This window comes from Podarcis filfolensis, assembly GCF_964270895.1.
Source record: "Podarcis filfolensis genome assembly, chromosome: 12".
In the NCBI taxonomy this organism is placed as follows: Eukaryota; Metazoa; Chordata; class Lepidosauria; order Squamata; family Lacertidae; genus Podarcis; species Podarcis filfolensis.
Window position 1 is genome coordinate 19,678,405 of NC_139614.1, and position 7,617 is coordinate 19,686,021.

The 7,617-nt window shown below is 48.9% G+C and overlaps 1 long non-coding RNA gene across 1 annotated transcript; it reads left to right on the forward strand.

Annotated features, from left to right (window-relative positions):
• The first annotated feature begins 515 nt into the window (after window positions 1-515).
• LOC310745337 lies at window positions 516-7,368 on the forward strand. Its single transcript, XR_014540084.1, has 2 exons — window positions 516-2,434; window positions 2,612-7,368. It is a non-coding gene; the product is annotated as an uncharacterized lncRNA (long non-coding RNA).
• Window positions 7,369-7,617: the final 249 nt, after the last annotated feature.

Here is a 7,617-nt window from a genome sequence, read left to right on the forward strand (position 1 = left end):
CTAGCTGCTGTTGTAGCATACATAAAGAAAGTTATATCCGTCTTTAACACCCCTTGGCCGACAATACCCAAGAGAAAGGCCTCTGGTTTCTTGGGGAAAGTATATTTAAATACCTTTTTAAGTTCATTATAAATCATTTCCCAGGGGCCCCTTTACCTTTACCTATGTATTTTGGAAGCCACCCAGAGTGGCTGGGGCAACCCAGTCAGATGGGCAGGGTATAAATAGTACAACAACAACAACAACAACAACAATTGAATAGGGCGTCCCTATTTTCATTGGAGAAATGTGGGAGGGAATGTGAATGTGTCCTTGAATTCTGATAAAGCGTGTTCTCCCTAACAGAGAGCACGTGTTGCGGTTGGGGGAACAAGCCACCCTGCAGTGACTAGGCAAATTTGGTAAGGAACCCAAGCCTTTAAGTGGTTAAATTTGGGTTGCTGGGGAGTTTTGATTGTTGCCAATTTGGAGGAGGGGTCAGAGTCTTTAAATACAGGGGCCAGACGTTGGACGTCCTCTTGGCCATTTTGCACCGGATCACATGGAGCACTTGGACAATCTTCTCATTGTCTGGTTACATTTCTTTATTTCTGCATTTCCCCTTTCTTTTTAATCCTCTCTAGTCCCTTAAATAATTTAATTCCCCCCTTTTCCTGTTCAATTTCTCACCCCACCCCTTACCCTGCCCTGTGGGAAGATTCTCCCTGTATCTATGGCTTGCCTTTCCCAATAGGGAGAGAGCCCCCGTTAGGGGCTTTCTTTCGCAAAAAGGTTTCCCCCATTTCTCTTGTTGAAATTGTGGGGCTAGTTAGGGCTGTTCCCAGCTTAGCTGGAATCACTTTCGTTTATAGTATCCCCGAAGGTTGGCTTTATTTTGAGTGTGTGCAGTGCTGTTGGCCAAATTTTAAGCTAGCCTTGGGTGGGAGCACTATTTTGAGTTCCTTTAATATTGCTATGAGACTAAGATTCTCAAGAGCAGAAGCAGGGAGGCCTATTCGGCCTGCACATAACTTCCAAGCCTAAGTCTGCTACAGGTAGCAGCAGTTAATTGTTAAGTATCTGACACGTGACTCATTCTCGCTATAGGAATGTATCTGCTTGCAGGCCCAGTTGCTGCTAATGTATATCTGAGGCAGACAGAGGGCCCCAGAGGCTCCCTGTGCCTCCAAGGACTATGAGCACTCTGTATATGCTCTTGAACTATGCTGTTTCTGAACAAGTTTATTTTCTTCAAGTTTGTTTTGCCCGGATAGTGGCGACTGCCATTTTAGAGACGAGCCATTGTGGCTTAGTGGCTAAAGTATAGGACTAGGACCTGGGAGACAGGGTTCATATCCCCCTCTTAGCCATTGTTATAACAAAACAAAACAAACTGCTCCTTTTGGGCTATTCTGTTGCTGGGTAGTTCGGCCCATTTGTGATAAAAGAACTTTGGGTTTCTTGAAGGGGTGCTTCCCTCTAAAAGGGCAAGCAGGGGTACCTGGACAAGCTGTGGGCTACCTCAACTCTGCTATTTCACTGGAAACATTTATGCCTGGCCTAGCAGGTGATCCTAGGGCTTTGCCCTAGAATTTAATGGCCTGGAAGCGTTTTCGGCCTGAATAGTGTCCCCATGTGGTCCATGAAGCATTGGTTTCACTGGGTCAGCGCATAGTGCCGGTAATGCCTAGGTTGCAGGATTGGTCCCTGTATGGGACAGCTGTATGCTCCCCCATTGCTCTACCTGGACATTTAGGTCCTTTTGGTGGTTCCTCACTGCCAGGGATGTAACGGGCGCCACGTTTGCAATATGCAAGTGGGAGAAAGCACCTTTGCGTGCCCGCATTGCAGTTTGCTCTGTGCGTTGCAGGGCATGGCGCTGCACGGGCTGCAATTGCATTGCATTGCATTGCGTGAGAGATTTGCAGTTGCATTGCACGGAGGGTGTGTGCATTGCATGGAGGGTGTGTGTGCATTGCACGGAGTGTGTAGTTGCATTGCACGGAGTGTGTTGTTGCATTGTACGGAAGGTGTGGTTGCATTGCACGGAGTGTGTGTGCATTGCATGGAGGGTGTAGTTGCATTGCACAGAGTGTTTTTTGCATTGCACGGAGGGTGTAGTTGCATTGAACGGAGGGTGTGTGCAGTGCACGGAGTGTGTAGTTGCACTGCACGGAGTGTGTAGTTGTATTGCACAGAGTGTAGTTGCATTGCATGGAGTGTAGTTGCATTGCATGAAGTGTGTGTGCATTGCAGGGAGTGTGTTTTGCATTGCACAGAGTGTGTAGTTGCATTGAACGGAGTGTGTAGTTGTATTGCACGGAGGGTTTGTGTGTGCATTGCACAGAGTGTGTAGTTGCATTGCATGGAGCATGTTTTTTGCATTGCACGGAATGTAGTTGCATTGCACGGAGTGTGTAGTTGCATTGCATGGAGTGTGTGTGCACTGCACGGAGTGTGTTTTTGCATTGCACGGAGTGTGTAGTTGCATTGAACCGAGTGTGTAGTTGCATTGCACGGAGGGTTTGTGTGTGCATTACACGGAGTGTGTAGTTGCATTGCACGGAGCGTGTTTTTTGAATTGCACGGAGCGTGTTTTTTGCATTGCATGGAGTGTGTGTGCACTGCACAGAGTGTGTTTTTGCATTGCACAGAGTGTGTGTCTGAAAAGGAAGCTGGCTCGGCAGCAGCTTTGTCGGGACTTCTTTAGGGGTTCTGGCCAGTGTCGGCCCTGTAAATTCACATATCATGATGGCAGCACAAGATGCCCCCTGCCCAAGTGGGGGCTGGAAGCTGGCAAGCAATAGCTCAATACCTTTTGCCCATATTCCCATTTTATTTAGGGATCCAGTTGGATATCGTTGCTAAAACATACCACTTGCCTATGGAGAAGCTGTCTGCCTTGAAGGAAGTTATTTTGTAATACTTCCTCTGTAGCAAGTGATGCTTCATCAGATCCGATCTTGCTGGGTCACTTAATTAATCTTCCCACTAGGCCAGGCTGCCTGCGGCCTGAGGTCCCCTTACCTTTGTGTATGCCTACCAAGTGTGGTAAAGGCAGATATCAGGCGATAGTAGCAATTCCTGAATGTATGCAATAATAGTTCGCCATGGCAGGATACCTTGAACCCGCACAGGGATTTTCAGGTTCATGCTGGTGCTGCTGGATCTTTGCCCTTTGGTTTTTATTTCAAGGGCTGCTGGTGTGCAAAGCTATGGCCTCAAGCCCGGTGTGGTGAGGCAATCATGTGACATAACTTTTCTTGAGTTTTCCCCATTGTAGTAGCAGTTCACATGTGGCCCGAGGAGTTCAGTGACCATCGGATCTGCTTTTGGTTTGATTACCAGGTAGTGGTGAGCGTCTTGGCAAAACAGTCCTCACTTTCTAGCACAGTCTCTGCCCCTCCGCTCATGCTTTCGAGCTGCGCCGCTGAAGGTTTAATATTGTGCTTTCTACTCTGCAAATTACGGGATCCTCTAATGATGTCGCTGACACTCTATCCCATTTTCAGATGAAGCGCTTCAGATCCTGGGCTCCAGACTCAGCTATTGCCAGACTTTTCCAGACCACCTGTGGCATTTTGACAACAATTAGTAATTACAGAGAGCAGCAGCTTCCATTTCCCCTTCTGCTTTTAGCTCTTATGGGAAGGCCTGGATGGATTTCTTAGCCTTAAGCTGGCAGTCCTCGGCCATTCAGATGAATTGGCCCCCATCCTCTGAGCAGATCCTGCAGTATTTGGTCCACCTGCTGCAGATTGGGCATGCGGTTATAACTATCAGAATTCAGTCCGCTGCAATGTCTGTTACACTGAAGCTTTATTTTTCAGAGACCCTTGTATAAAGTTTGTAGTGCGCAGGGCCTTGGAAGGTTGGAATAGGCTCCAACCTCATAGGACAGTGGGCAGGAAGTCGGTCAATTTTTACCTATGCAGTATCTGCAACAAGTTAAAACTTGTCTGCTGGTTAAAGATTAAGGCGAGACTCCTTTCAGTAGTCCATTGCATTTTTGCACTGAGGGTTGGGAAAATGGTTGTTGGAGCCAGCACGGGGCTGAGAGTCTGGAGGCTTATTGCTTCAGGACTTTTCCTTATCTGCTTTGGAGCTTGTCATTAGAGTTGGGAACTCTAAAACAGACTTAGTGGGCAGGAGTGCCACAATCAGGCTTCCCGCCACAGGTGAGGAGGGCCCTTGCCTGGTTATGGATAACAGAATATTTGGCTTTTCGTTCCCCTGGGGGCTGGCCCGCTCCTAGTGCATGAAAATGGGTTCCTGTTAGCCAGGCATCAATGTGCTTACGTCGTGCACCAGTTATTACGGCCTATGGCTTGCTTGCCGCTGAACACGCCTCATTCCTTACGATTGGTGCTGCTGCAAAGGCTGCACACTGGGGGCCTGTCAGGAGACAGGATTGTGAATACGGGTCATTGGAAGTCTGACGCTGACAAGGGTTATATCAGGAAGTGTCACAATGATGTCTGTGCTGATGCTTGTCTGTTATTTCCTTTTTTCATAGGAGCAGCTGTGCACATTTGGGCCACAGCATTGTACACTAGGCTGGCAAGCATGTTGACGAGTTTGGACTGGGGCGCCATCTCAGTCTTCCTACCCATGTGAACATATACTGGATGTCCAGATGGGGAATGCTTTGGGAGGAGATCCTTCCTTTGGTGCGGTCGAGTGTGATCTGTGCAGGTCCTCCCGCAGTGCTGGTAGTACAGCTGGGCGAGAATGTTTGCTGTCTTCCTCCAGCATAAGTCTGCATCCCTGCATGCAAGAGGGCTTGGATTGAGTTGATGGCAGCTCTCCCTGGACTCAAAATAATTTAAGGCATTGGTTCAAGGTGGTCTGGAGGGGGGGGTTGGAGCACCTGTCCCCTCCAATGCGCAAAGTCATTCCATTAAGGGAATCCAAGGATTCGCCATGCTTTTGTCGACCCCTTTCGAGGGGTCGGGCCACGCAAGAGTCCCTGGGAGCATTTGGGGGTGAGCTTGAGTCTGATCCTGGTTCATTGCTCCCCCACGCTGTTTATTTGTACTGACGATATGGTGGGGCCCAGTCGTCAATGCTGCCCTGCTGAGGTCAGGTGCAGCTAGTCGGGAACCAATGCCTAGACAAACTACCACCGAGCAGGCCAGAAAGCATGTTAATAAGGTGGTGGACGATAGAATAAAATAAATAAAGTAAATAAAATAAAATAACAAATAAAATAAAATAGGTCCTTGCTTTAGGTGGTTCTGTAATATTGCACCCTGCTATTTTTCTTCAAGGCTGTTGCCCTCTTTAGGACAGATGGGGCGCATCTTTCCCCTATGGGGAACGACACCTGGCGGGATGCGATTGCCTTGGGATTCATTGCTCCCCCACAATGTTTGCTGGTACTGACGATATGGTGGAGCCCAGTCGTCAGTGCTGCCCTGCTGAGGTCAGGTGCAGCTGGTCGGGAACCAATGCCTAGACGACTACCACTGGGAAGGCCGGAAAGCATGTTAATAAGGCAGTGGAAATAAGATCCAGGTCTTTGGAAATTGAATGTATTCAAAGGTTATGTTCGTTAACATTTTTGGTGTCTTACAATTTTTTGCTTGTTTTATCTTAGGTTTAGCAGCTGTCCGCATCCGGATGGTGGGGCACAGCCTCATGCATTGGGCTGGCATCAGTGCACGGCAGTCCGGATTGGGACCGGGTCTTGGCCTTCCTCCACATGTGCAGTTGCCTTGGCTGTCCAGACGGGGAATGCGCCGGCCAGAATTCCTGCCACTGATTCGGAGGCAGGTGCTGCTGGAAGGGCCGCCCACTGCTGTTGGGGTGCAGCTGGGTGAGAACGACCTGGTTTCCATGGACTGTTTTTTCACCACGTGCTGCAATTTTGGGTGACCTGGAGAAGCTGCGGGCAGTGGTGCCGACAGCAAAAATATTTTGGTCAAAGCTTTTGCAACGATGTGTTTGGAAGGGTAGTCGTTGCCCAGCTGCCACTGAAAGGGCCAGGAAGCGCATCAATTTTGCTGTGTCTAAAAAGATTTTTGAGCTGGGTGGAGATGTGATTTCCCATCCTGAGATTCTTTTTCAGGCTGCATCCTTTTTCAGAGCTGATGGCGTGCATCTTTCTGCCTCAGGGAATGAGGCTTGGCTGGGTGCAGTGGTGGCCAAGCTGAGGGCTTGGTTGGGTCTGTGAGTGGTTTGGCGGTGAGCTGAAGGCTCCATGGCGGTTAGGCATTGGTTAAATTGGTTCTTGGAGGGGTAAGTGCCTATCCCTCCAAATGATGCGGAAAGGGAATTCCGTTAAAGGAATCCAGGGGCTTGCCATTCTTTTCGTCCTTGTCCCCGGAGTCGGACTTGGGCCGTGCAAGCCCCACAGGAACATGAGGGTGAGAAGTGAGGGACTGTTGCCCAGCTTCATTTTCTCACCCAATACTTGTTTCCCACGCTGGCTTCCGTTGGTGTCCGGAAGGCCAGCTCTGTCCTTGAGGGCAAGGACAGATAGTCATAACCAATGCCTAAGCAACCACTCACATTTTTTGTATTTTGAATAAAGTTGTGGCCAAAATTATGCCAAAAACCTTAAACAAAAATTGATGTGTGAAGTGTGAATTTTTTGGGGGGGGTGGCATTGTGGGACTCAACACGCAAAGCGTGTTCTCCCTAACAGAGAGCACGTGTTGCGGTTGGGGGAACAAGCCACCCTGCAGTGACTAGGCAAATTTGGTAAGGAACCCAAGCCTTTAAGTGGTTAAATTTGGGTTGCTGGGGAGTTTTGATTGTTGCCAATTTGGAGGAGGGGTCAGAGTCTTTAAATACAGGGGCCAGACGTTGGACGTCCTCTTGGCCATTTTGCACCGGATCACCCGCCCGCCCTCCCTTTTATAGGGTGGTTTTTCTTGATCGCTTGACCTTGCTATGCCTGTCATGGGGTCGTCCGCCTTGGAGCGGGGGCCTGGTAGGAATTTTGCCATTTGGCTGATTGGCTGGTGCCATTTGGTTTTTGCCTACTGCGTAGCAAATCGTCACAACTTGTAAGGTTGGCGGTTAGGCATTGGTTAAATTGGTTCTTGGAGGGGTAAGTGCCTATCCCTCCAAATGATGCGGAAAGGGAATTCCGTTAAAGGAATCCAGGGGCTTGCCATTCTTTTCGTCCTTGTCCCCGGAGTCGGACTTGGGCCGTGCAAGCCCCACAGGAACATGAGGGTGAGAAGTGAGGGACTGTTGCCCAGCTTCATTTTCTCACCCAATACTTGTTTCCCACGCTGGCTTCCGTTGGTGTCCGGAAGGCCAGCTCTGTCCTTGAGGGCAAGGACAGATAGTCATAACCAATGCCTAAGCAACCACTCACATTTTTTGTATTTTGAATAAAGTTGTGGCCAAAATTATGCCAAAAACCTTAAACAAAAATTGATGTGTGAAGTGTGAATTTTTTGGGGGGGTGGCATTGTGGGACTCAACACGCAATGCTTCTTGCCTGGAGGGAGAATAAAAAGGGATATGTGACTGTTTGTAGAAACCAGCCTATTGTACAAAGGTAAACATTATATTAATTGCTCTGCCCGCTTTTGCTGGTGGACCCACCCACCACCACCACCATGCGGCCCCTGAAAGCTTGGGCAGAAGCGAATGTGGCCCTCAGGCTAAAAAAAGAAAAAG